This window comes from Neolamprologus multifasciatus, chromosome 20 (assembly GCF_963576455.1).
Source record: "Neolamprologus multifasciatus chromosome 20, fNeoMul1.2, whole genome shotgun sequence".
In the NCBI taxonomy this organism is placed as follows: Eukaryota; Metazoa; Chordata; class Actinopteri; order Cichliformes; family Cichlidae; genus Neolamprologus; species Neolamprologus multifasciatus.
In genome coordinates this window covers 19,214,055-19,227,353 of record NC_140458.1, presented here as the reverse complement: position 1 = coordinate 19,227,353, position 13,299 = coordinate 19,214,055, and positions in this window count along the sequence as shown.

The window sequence follows — 13,299 nt, the reverse complement described above, 5'->3', positions numbered from 1 at the left end:
ACTGCAGTTAGTGTCATCATTCATCACATGAATTATTTTGTTGTTGTTGATTGTGGCACACGTAATGCAGCTGGGCTGGCATCTGAGATTGGCACAGCTGTGGCTGTTTTTAACACATGCCTTGACGACCTGATGCTTCACATCAGAAATCTACAGAAGTCTTTAGATGCACAATGGTATGCTGTTAGCAGCATTTCTGTGCAGGCAGGTCAAGCTGATGTTGACGTGGAGAGCAGTGCAGTGTTTGTGGACAGGGATGTTGACACAAATCTTACAGCTAAAGTTGATAACACTTCTGTCAACCTTGAAACTGTTAATGCTGTCACAGGAGTTGGAGCAGAGGCTAGCTGTTGCATTATAAAGAGTGTGAGAGGATCATTTCACCAGGCTGATGATCGATTTAAATATGGAGGAGTTCAGTGTATGGCTATAGGTCTGGTTAGCCTGGCAAAACATAAAGTTGATAGCGTCTTTTCATGGGAGACAAAAGTTCTTGACAGAGTTGTAGTTTTAGGTGACCTTTTGTACACCAATTTAAGAGACTGCAACATGATAAGCAACTCATCCAGTGTGTTGTGTGTCCCTGATTTGCCTAAAAGGTATTGTATTGATGGGCAAAACTTTGAGTTTGAGTATGGAGATTTTGTCAGTGGGGATGTTGATGTGCTTGGAGGGGAACTCATTGAGAATGGTGTCTACACTACCCTGCAGACTGGGCTGCAAAAGATCTGTGCCATGTATAATACATGTCTTCTGACATTGTGTGGCAGTACATGTGCAGTGATTTCTGAGAATGGACAATATGCACTAGTTGATTCTCATGCACGCAGTGCTGTGGGTTTGGTCAGTGAGCAGGGAAAAAGTGTTGTTTTGTGCTTCAGGTCTCTTGAAGATGTGTTCAGACACATCTGCCAGCTGGCAACTGGCCTGAGTCAGAAGCAAAAGCCTTTTGAAGTATCTGGTGTTTGTGTTAGGTACCTTGTGGTGTCCGAAAGTGCCACACCCAAAGACAGTTGTGAAAAAACTAGCAAAACCTTTACACCTGAATCAAGTTGTGATTCAATCCAGGATGAACCAAACATCAGTGATGTTATCATTGTGGAGTCTTTAATAGAGGCAGAGAGTTGCAAAGCTTCTGGAAAGACCTTGACTAGTTCTGAGTATGATTTAGGTTTATTATGTAAGGATGCAACAAGAAAGCGCAAGATTTCAGTGGGTTACAGTGAAGCTAAGAAGCTAAAACAGTATGATGTGTCTCAGGTGAATTCAGATGTTGAATTTGTTAGTGAAGTGATAAACAACAAGCTGGTGTTTAGTCCTATTTCTGAGTTGGTTTGTCAGGCTTTGTGCACACAGTTGAATGTGGAGTTTGAAAAAAATAGTGTACCAACATCTACATGTGTTGGTTTGTTAGGTGTTCCATGCAAAAATGAAAGTCTAGTGGCTGATGGGAACTGTTTCTTCAGAGCTATTTCTCAGGTTGTGAGTGGCACACAAAAGCACCATCGCAAGATAAGACTTGCCATTGTGAAAGAGTTGGAGAGGAATGCTGCAATATATAGAAATATTTTAAGGACAGAGTATTCATCAGTTGCAGACTACATTCAGAAATCTAAAATGAGAAAGGTTAACAGCTGGGCTACAGAAGTTGAAATCCAAGCAACTGCAAATTGTTTAGGAGTTGATGTATTTAGATTTTATAATGACCGTTGGCTAAAATACAGCTGTGATGGCAAGCTTTTGTCAGAAAAGGGAATCTATTCAGAAAATCGTCATGGGAATCATTATGAGACGGTGGTTTGTGTTCATAAGCCTGAACTGCAGACCTGTTATGGCTACTGCAAAACCAGTCCATCTGTTATCGGAGGATACAACACTAGGAGTAAAGATAAAAGTACTTTTGAGAAAACACAGGATCACACATTTTGTGCAGATGCAGTAGTGCTAGATACAGATGCTGATGTTGAGGTTTTGAATGATGCAAGTCAGATGAAGTTTAGCTTTACTCCTCTTTCCAATGAAGTTGCACAAATTTTATGCCGTAAATTTAATGTTGATTTTGGGAAGCAGAACAACAAACTTCACACTGTGTATGGTGATTTAGGTGTTGTTTGTAAAACAGATAAGGTTGTAGAGGATGGCAATAGTTTTTTTAGGGCTTTATCTCAGGTATTCAGTGGTTCTCAAAAGAGTCATAGGAAGATAAGGCTTGCTGTTGTGAAGTATATGGAAGATAATAGTGAAGAGCATATAAATTTAGTGGGAAAAGATTATGCTTCAGTATCCGAGTATATCTTAAAGTCACAAATGAAATATGTTGGACATTCTGCTACTAACACAGAATTTCAGGCTGCAGCAAATGCTCTTGGATTGCACATATTTATGTTTAATGGTAACAAATGGAAAAAGTACAGCTGCACGAGTACTGTTATTGTAAATGAAGTTTTAAATGAAGGGATGTATTTAAAGTGTCAAAGTGCTTATTTTGAGCCAGTAATTTGTGTGCAATATTTTGATAAGGATGTTTGTTTTGGTTTATGCAATGACACTAATTCATCTACACCACGAAATATGTGTAGAAGAAAAAAAAAAACAACAGGCACAGGGTACTTCAGATATGACTCGTTCATGTACAAAATATTGGCTTTCTAAGCATTTGAAAAAGAAAGAGTACTTTCAAAAAAAAATTGCATACAAACTAAAAGTGTTGCATAAGGAAAAAGTGAAGGCAAAGAGCCTAAAGAAATATCAAAAAGATGTGTTGTATAGGCAGAAGTTGAAGGAAAGAAACATCAGGAAATATAAGCAAAATGTGTCACATAAAGAAAAAGTAAAACAAATGAGCATTAAAAAATATCAAGAAAATGTGTTGCATAAAGAAAAGGTAAAACAAAGGAGCATTAGAAAATATCAAGAAAATATGTTGCATAAAGAAAAGGTAAAACAAAGAAGCATTAGTAAATATCAACAAAACGTGTCGCATAAAGAAAAGGTAAAACAAAGAAGCATTAGTAAATATCAACAAAACGTGTCGCATAAAGAAAAGGTAAAACAAAGAAGCATTAGTAAATATCAACAAAACGTGTCGCATAAAGAAAAGGTAAAACAAAGGAGCATTAGTAAATATCAACAAAACGTGTCGCATAAAGAAAAGGTAAAACAAAGGAGCATTAGTAAATATCAACAAAACATGTCGCATAAAGAAAAGGTAAAACAAAGGAGCATTAAAAAATATCAAGAGAACGTGTTGCATAAAGAAAAGGTAAAACAGATGAGCATTAGTAAATACAGAGCAAATGAGTTACACAGGAAAAAAATTAATGCAATGGCAGCTAGAAAGTATCATGGAAATCCAGAACATAAGATGCGTGTTATTGCTGGTGTCAAATTAAAAAGACAGCAAATGAAAGAAAAGGCAGAGCAGTTTGATTTTGTGATGACAAATTTTTTAGATAAAGTAAAAGATGGACCAGATTTTGTTTGCTGTGTCTGCCATAGGTTGTTATTTAGACATCAGGTGTTACATTGTCAAAAAAACTATTATAACAAAACTAAAACTGCAGCACTGATTGCAGAAAAATGTATAACTGAACACTATTTACACAAATGTAATACAGATTGTGTAAATCCATGTCACTGGTTGGACACAGCTAAAGCTAAACTGTGGATCTGTTATACATGCCATTATAAAATTAATAAAAATGAAGTGCCTCCAGAGTCTGTAAAAAACAATTTAGAAGTGCATCCAATTCCACCTGAATTGGCATGTTTAAATAGCTTAGAACAACATTTAATAGCTTTACATATACCATTTATGAAAATGCTAGCCTTACCTAAGGGTGGACAAAATGGAGTACATGGACCAGTGACATGTGTTCCAGCAAACATTGTAGAAACTACCAATGTCTTACCCCGTTCTAGCATGGAAGGATCTTTATTACCAGTAAAACTAAAGCGCAAGTTAACTTACAAAGGCCATTATCAATACCAGTTTGTTGACACTATCCACATAAGACAGGCTTTGCAATATTTAAAAGAGTCAAATGTGCATTATAAAAATGTAGAGTTCAATGAAAATTGGCAAAATCAGTTTTGTATGCAACAAGAGGAAGCTCTGGAAGAGGAGAGCAATAAAAATGCTGTAAGCGATGTTGCATCTTCAAATGTTGATGATGAGCTTTTGCATGACAGACAGCAGCACTGTATGTTTCAGGACACATGTCTCATGCCTGTTGATATTGGTCAGGAAGCACTAGATCAATATTTTACTAACATATATTTGGGGGTGGCTGTAGCTCAGGTGGTAGAGCAGGTCATCTACTGATCAGAAGGTTGGTGGTTCGATTCCTGGCTTCCCCTAGTCTGCATGCCAAATATCCTTGGGCAAGATACTAACCCCAAATTGCTCTCCGATGCATCCATCGGAGTATGAATGTGTGTGAATGTTATCTAGAAAAGCACCTAGAGAAATGTGCTTGTGCGAATGGGTGTGAATGGGTGAATGCACAAGTTGTGTAAAGCGCTTTGAGTGCTCAGAAGAGTAGAAAAGCGCTATATAAGAACCAGTCCATTTACCATATTAAATCTCGCTCCAGCAGAAGGGAGTAATCCTGTAAAATTACTTTCTGATCATGCAAATGAAGCCAAATGTTTCCCAGTGCTGTTTCCAAAGGGGGTGAATACGTATCATGAAAACAGAGAGAAGCGTTTGACATTGTCCCGTTATTTTAATAACCGAATTTTACATGCTGATGGTAGGTTTGCACAAAATGGCGAATACATCTTTTTTGCTCAGTATATGTCTGAGATTGAACAGGTTATCTCGAATGTGTCAATAGCGTTGCGAAAAGGAAAAGGTGATTGCACATATCAGAAAGTTAGCCATGAGTTATTTAAAGATGAAGAGTCTTTGAAGAAGTTGTTGGAGTTTGATGATGGGTACCGTTTTCTTAAGCCTATTAGAGGTACTCCAGCTTTTTGGCAGGCAGCACAGCGTGACCTCTTAGCTTGTGTTCGTCAGCTTGGTATCCCCACTTGGTTTTGTTCATTTTCGTCAGCTGACATGCGATGGACAAATCTTCTTTATAGTATTTTGAAACAGCAAGGTAGAACAGAAACAGTTGAACAGTTAGAGTGGGCAGACAGGTGTGATCTGCTGCGTCGAAATCCTGTGACTGCAGCAAGGATGTTTGACTTTCGGTGGCATTGTTTTTTGAAGGAGGTACTCATGTCTCCATTGCATCTGATTGGTAAGATTAAGGATTACTTTTACAGAGTGGAATTTCAACAGCGAGGTTCACCTCATGTGCACTGTCTCTTTTGGATTGAGAATGCTCCACAGATTGATAAAAATACAGATGAAGAGGTAACTCAGTTTATTGATGAGTATATAACGTGTGAATTGCCTTCACAAGATGAAACTTTATTGGACATTGTCTCATCTGTACAACAGCATTCAAAGCGGCATTCTAAAACTTGCAAAAAAAAGAACACAGTTTGCCGGTTTAATTTTCCAGGCCACCATCCAGTCGAACATTTATATGTCGTAGGAAAAGTGATGTTTCCGAGCAAATATGCAAGTGTCAAGTCGATAAGAGAGAAGATGATTTACAACAATGTGCCTGTGAAAGTCAGCATCAGCAAGACTCTATTAAGATGAGAAGAAAGCAGGCAAGTGATATCTTAACAACAATCAAGAAGGCTCTTTCAGATGAAAGTAGGAGTTTTGAAAGTGTGGAGCATTTGTTTCAGAGTTTAGGTATGAATCAGGCAACTTTCGAGGATGCATACAAATGCTTTAGTCGAAATACACATGTTGTGTTGAAAAGGCAGTTAAACGAGGTTTGGATAAATCAATATAGTAAGCCACTGTTGAAATGTTACAATGCTAATTTGGATATTCAATTTGTAATTGATGCTTATGCCTGCTGTGTTTATATAATTTCTTACATGTCAAAATCTGAAAAAGAGATGGGTTTGTTGTTAAGTAATGCTCAGAAGGAAGCATATAAAGATGGAAATGTTAGTGCAAGGGAGGCTTTGAAGTCATTAGGCAGTGTATACCTTCATAACAGAGATGTTAGTGCTCAGGAGGCTGTGTATAGGCTAACAAATATGCATCTAAAAGAATGTTCTAGGAAAGTTGTGTTTGTGCCAACAGGGGACAGTGTAGTTAAAATGAGTTTGCCCTTAAAAGTGTTAAGACAAAAAGCAACATCACAGGATTTAACAGCAGAGGACATGTGGATGACTAGTATTGTAGACCGGTATAAGAATAGACCAAAAAACAGTGATTTTAATGATATGTGCATGGCCACATTTGCCTCAGAATATCGTGTTTTGAGTAAAAATGAAAAATCCACTAAGCCAATACAGTTGAACAATAGATGTGGTTTTGTTACTAGGAGAACACGGTCACAACCTGCAGTTGTTCGTTATGCGCGATTTTCAGAGACTAAAAATACTGAATTGTTTTATCAGAGTATTATGCAGTTGTTTTTGCCATATCGTGCAGATCAGGAACTAAAGCCTTCAAACTATACAACATTTGAACAGTTTTACGAGAATGGCGTTGTGAAGTTTAGCGATGGATGTCTGCATTCAGTGAAATCAGTTGTTGATGCAAATAGACATAAGTTTGAAATAGACGCAGATAAACTGGATAATATTCAGAATACAATTGATTCGGCTGCTGTAACAGAAGATGCCTGGTGTGAGCTTTGTCCAGAACAGGAGTTGGAGCGTTTAGAGTGTGAGCAGGAATGGAAAGATAAAGAGCAAATAGGGGAAGAAGACAATGAGAATATTCCAGATTTAGCTGTGTGCAGCCAACAGGTTTCACATTTAGAAAAGAGAAATGATATTATGCCCAGAAGTGATGGTTTGGCTTTAATTAGATCTCTAAATGAGACACAGCTTTCAGTCTTTTATCAGATTAGGCAGTGGTGCTTGGATAAGACAGTAGGCAAAAACCCAGATCCATTGCATGTATTTATTACTGGAGGTGCAGGAACAGGGAAAAGCCATTTAATTAAAGCAATTCACTATGAAGCAGCAAGGTTATTGTCACCAATGTGTCGTAATCCTGACAATGTTTGTGTTTTATTAACTGCGCCTACTGGGATTGCTGCATATAACTTACATGCAACAACAATCCACAACACATTTAGCATTGGTAAAGATGTCCGCTTACCTTACACCCCTCTGGGTGAGGAAAAGTTAAATTGCCTACGTGCTAAATATTGTGATCTGCAGATCCTGATAATTGATGAAATCTCCATGGTTGATCAGAGACTAATGGCTTACATCCATGGTAGATTAAGACAGATTAAACAAATTGGAGACTTTTCGCCTTTTGGAAATGTTAGTGTTATTACTGTTGGAGACTTTTTTCAGTTGCCTCCAGTAAAAGGAAAACCCCTGTATGTTGAGGATGTTGGTATGAACTTGTGGTCTAGTCTATTTAGGGTTGTAGAACTAAAAAAAATAGTAAGGCAGAGTGATGTTGGGTTTGCAGAATTATTAAACAGGTTAAGAACTCACGTTAAAGGGGCTCCATTATTAGAAAAGGACATTAAAAGCTTAAAACATTGTGAAACTGGTGAAGTTAGCTCAGCTTTACACATTTTTCCAACAAACAAACAAGTAAATGAGCATAATATGCAGCAGTTGTTTAAGATGTGTCCTGATTATGTTGAGATACTTGCTCAGGATTTTGTCAATAGTAAGAAAACAGGGAAACTGGAGTTAAAAACTGGACATCATGCCAAAACATATAACACATGTTTGGATGAAAAGCTTCTCTTGGGAAAGGTGCCCGTGTAATGTTGTGTAAAAATGTAGATGTAATGGATGGTCTTGTTAATGGTGTATGTGGTACGGTAACACACATAGTTTATGTTACTGAGGACAAGAAGCTTCCTAAAACCATTTATGTAAAATTCGATGACAATCATATAGGTGCACAAAGGAGGAAAAACTGTGTGTATTACCCAGCAGTTGAAATAGGCTCTACAGGTATTGAAGCAGAAGAAGAAAAGGTAACTGAGAAAGGTGGACTGCGGCGGCAGTTTCCACTGAAACTTGCATGGGCTTGTACAGTACATAAGGTACAAGGAGTTACTGTGGACGATGCGGTAGTGTCTCTTAAAAATGTGTTTGCTCCAGGACAGGCATATGTTGCCCTAAGTCGTGTTAGGAGTTTGTCAGGTTTAATAATTCAAGATTTCAATGAAAAAGCAATTTACTCTAAAGGTGGTGTAAAGGATGTAATCGAACGAATGGCCCAATTTTTGTCTGAAAATACAGCATGTACTAAGACACATGATTTCACAGTAGTGTTAATGAATGTGCAGAATTTAACTCTACATGTAGCTGATCTGGTATTGTGCACACAGCATTTGCAGCCTAACTGTATTGCTGTTACAGAGACATGGATGTCTGCAGATTCTTCATTAGACACTGTAAAAATTGACGGTTATAGGTTTCAGCATAATCCACGAAGTGCATCTTACACTAGAAGTAACCCAACATTTATTGAAATACAAAGCCAACAGCATGGTGGCGTTGGCATGTATACTGCAGACAGTTTGACATCTAAAATTATAGCTATGCCAGATGCCAATTTAGAATGTTTACTTTGCAACTATTGTACCTGGAATATTTTAATAGCAGTTATTTATCGGCCTCCTTCTTATACCATGGCACTGTTTAAACAAAACCTAGGAAAGTTACTTGATTGGCTAGATAAAAAAAGTAATACAGTAGTAGTAATGGGAGATTTTAATGACAATGTTCTAAAATCTTCAAGTATTTGCAAGTTTGTCACAGACAAAGGATTCATTCAACATGTAACACAGCCCACCACAGAGAAGGGCACATTAATTGATCATGTGTATGTTAAAACAACACATTATGATGTAAAAGCTGTAGTCTTTCCAACATATTTTAGTGACCATGAAGGGATTTTTTGTACATTTACATCCAAGACTCCTACATGATAAAGGGGAATGTGAGCAGCAGTGTGTGTGTGTGTGTGTAAATTTATGTAAATAATGACCTAAAAGTACAAAAAGCACAGCTAACCACGAGAGAAAAGAAATATTCCGCTCTTCTCCTCTCTGCTCTTCTTCCCTTTTCTGGGACGCAGTGGGGAGGTAGAGCGTACAGCCTAAACCGGCGGGGAGGTGTGGGAAGCCAGACCAGGCGCCCCCCTTCTGGCTCTCCTCTCTGCTCTCTCCTATCTTGTCCCTTTTGTCTTACTTCTCTCTATCACCTTTTCTATCCCTTTGAAGAAGATTGGCTCCATAAATGCTAAAGAGAAAAGAAATATTCCGCTCTTCTCCTCTCTGCTCTTCTTCACTTTTCTGGGAGGCAGTGGGGAGGTAGAGTGTACAGCCTAATCCGGCGGGGAGATGTGGGAAGCCAGACCGGGCGCCCCCCTTCCGGCTCTCCTCTCTGCTTACACCTCACTTCTAGCTATGTTTTATATGTTAGTCAGGCCAATTCTGTGCACACTCATTCTTAATGACTAACCTCAGCCAATTGCTATTACAGTGGTTTTTTTCCCTGCATTTAGTGACTTTACCATTAATTAATAAACCCAATATTTTAAATTTTTTGTAGATGTCTTTGGGTATTTCACAATAATTTACTGGGGTCTTGTGCACAGAAGGGAATTTTGTCCATAGACTTTTAAATAACTGAAACTGTCTTTTCATCCATCTTTTAGATACAATGTATGCATCACACATAGAGAAATAAAATGTACAATTTGCTAAAGATAGCAGTAAGTATTCACTTTTAAATAGCACATAGTACAGTTATGCTATCAAGCAGAGTAGTCATGCTCACATGTTGTTAATGCAGGTTTTGCTTTATCCACTTAGCCTTAAAAAGCAAAAAGACGCTGGTAATGGTACTCCTGGTTTACTGGGATAGGGTTCGAGTCCCTGTGGTGTCCTTGCTTATGGCTATAACAATCTCATACATTTGCATGCTATTGACCATTACATTTAGATTAAAATTATTAACAATCATGTCGATTCAGTTACATCTATAGAGAGGATGCTTCTAATTGATGCTTAGTGCTCTGAGTTTGGCTTGTAGCTGGTAATTAATTCAATTCAATTTTTCAATTCAATTTAATTATGTAGTGCCAAATCACAATAAAAGTCACCTTAAGGTGCTTTAGATTGTACAGTAGATACAGAGAAAAACCCCAACAATCATATGACCCCCTATGAGCAAGCACTTTGGCGACAGTGGGAAGGAAAAACTTTTTTTTTCTTTTAACAGGAAGAAACCTCCAACAGAACCACCAGCCATCTGCTGTGATGGAGCGAGAGAAGAGTATTAGCAAAGCAAATCAACATTAGCTTTCTGGTCTGGGCAAATAAAGTCTAATAGCAAAGTGCAGAGTAGGGTTGGATGATATATAAAAATTTGCCAGCAATCAACAACATGAGATATATTCATGCATGTGCATACTTTTTGATGGGCGGAGCAATGTAGTTATGGACAGACTGATTTGGACGTTTACAACACAGAAGTCCTAACATAGACAAACTAATTGCCAAAAAGCAAAAAGTCGCAAATTAGGGATTTTATTTGACTTTTACCGGATGTAACCAAAACAATCTGCTACGTGTGCAGATGTATAATGCGAGAAAAGGACTCAAACACAACTAACTTGCATGGGTATGTATGTGTCCAACATTTTTGGACACATACATACTTTGGAATATTTTTTCTGAACATAGGCTCCTGCCTTTCTTTGTGTGTGTTCTGAGTTTGAGTAACTGAATCGCTACACTTGAGCACACTCTGAGGAGGTTGTTTTTTTCCCCTGTAGACTTCTTCTATTAGCTGCATCATTATTACCAAAATTGCTTATGGGCAAATATGGGCAATGTATTGCGGGAGCGTGGCGCCATCTTCCAAATCAAATCAGAGACCGATTGCGTCCAGAGGCGAAGCAGCGGTACTTGAAAAAAATAGAGTGGATTGCAAATGTGGACCCATATGAAATACGGCAGTGGAGTAAAAACCCAGACGACTTACCGCCATTGTCCTACCCCAATATCTTTACGTATCTTGTTTGTGGAGTAAGCGCTTACACTGCGAACAAGTTTTGTAATTACAAATCGCTGGAGGCGCACATCCAACTTACAAACGGCTCGGTGCAAGATTTGGATATTTTCAAGCCGCCAAACTGTTAGGTAAGTCAGCTGGAGTGCATCGAATGTAATAGCCATGGTTCACCCCCTACCACAATTAATGTTATATATTTATCAATGAACTGCTAAAATCTTGTTGTCATATTATGTGTACATAATTGTAAAGTTGATGCAAACTCCCACATTGATAATCGGATAAGATACTACATCCATTTCATAGGCAGGCTTCCCCCTACAGTTGTGTGAAAGAATTAGCGAATCGTTACATAGCACGTATGTCTGCAAAGTCACTCCATTCGATGTTTGTTCACATTTTCTATAACCTCTGAGACCACCAACGATAATATTATTAAGCTATAAAGAGTGATACAAACATATATGGAACTTACCGTAATGAAAATGTCCGGTAAGTTAAGTGATATCTAGAGATGGAAGCAAACTGGATATCAGCTTGTCTCACAGCTGCTATCCAGGCTAGACGCCTTCGTTTGGTAAAGTCCGCTATATGAACTCCCCCATGTTGCTTCCAGGTTGGGAAAGAATAAAAAGACAAACCCTTTTTAAGCTTATTCCTGTGCCGGTCGTGTGATCGAACATTGTAGCCGACCACACAGCAAGTACGAACGATGGCTGTTGTGTGTGCCTTCGCTCCTTTTTTGCTTGCGCTTTGGTTGGACCCGGAAAATGGCGCATCAGGCCAAAATCCTTTCCACGCCCACCCCTGTGACATCACGCTCCAAAGCCCTATAAGTAGGGATGGGTACCGGTATCTGACATAAACGGTAGTAACCAGACCGAAAAGCAGCGCACATTTCGGTACTTTATTTCTGTGCTTTTTTTTCTCCTGAAATGTCATGCACTTTGGATTCTAGCCAATCATTTTACCTTTGCAAGCGTAGTAGACGGGCCCAGGTACGTACGTTCTTTTAGAGCAGAGCTACAGATTAAAAATGCCCATGGCGAAGCGGTCAAAGTCTGGCTGTACTTCACAGCAAAAGATGCAAACCCAGCAGCCTGCAACAAGTGCTTTAAGGTGATACTGTGATACTGTCAAAGAAGGTAACTCCTCAAATCTGATGAAACACCTGGCAACGTATAGCATTTTGTTAAAAGCCGAGAAATGTGCCATATTTGATAGCTTGCTGCGAGACCTCACACCGAGCACATCTACTGCGGATGTGGTGCCTGTTATCGGACCCGGAGTTAGCAACATCCCCCCCAAAACCCGAAGAGGAGAGTCCTGGCCCCTAGCCCTGCCAGTGTAGCAGAAATGATGACGGATGATGATGGCAGCAGCAGCCGTTCTTCTCTACGTGAGTAGCTTAATATTGTTCGTGTGTAATTTACGTTGAGTAGGCTAACCACGTTATTAAATTAATGCATGTAAGGTGAACTAGCAAACACCGTCGTAGTTACATGCGGCTGTCTTCTTGTTTCATGGCAGATACTCCCTTCACCCTGGCCAAAAAGGCTAAAATGACCAAAGAACAAGTGGGAAACAGCTAAACATGAGAGGTTTTTGGACAAAGTTTGTGTTTTTTCCATTGCTTAAGCACTGCTTCCAGCCAAGAGTGATGCCATAAATCCCCTATAGGTGCAGAAAAGGCTAACATTGTTATCTTTTTATAAAAAAACAGCTGAACATGAGGTTTTTGGACCAATTTTGTGTTCTCCATTCTTTAAGCACCGGTTCAAGCACCGTTTAAGCACCGGCACCATTTCAAAAGTACCGGTTTGGTACAGGTATCGGATAAAACCTAAACGATACCCATATAAGTCCCAACCCTAGTGGACAGATGGAGAGACATGATGCAAGATTGCACCAGCAGAATTTTATTCCTCTGGAGGCAGTGAACACAGTATACAGTTGAATAGTAATATTTCACCCAAAACGGGCCCTTTAGACATTCTGCCTGCAGTAACTTTTCTTTTTCTCACTCTCTATAAACTTTGCACTGAAAGCTCTCACTCACTAATGTGAACACACTACACAAAGTGAGGTGGTCCCTGTCTTCTCCCCACATTCAATCTGTGAAATTCATGCGTAGAACCACCAGCTAAACTGTCATCTCGTTCAATCATTATTATTATAGTCGTCCCACTAGGTGGCGCTCTAACCATT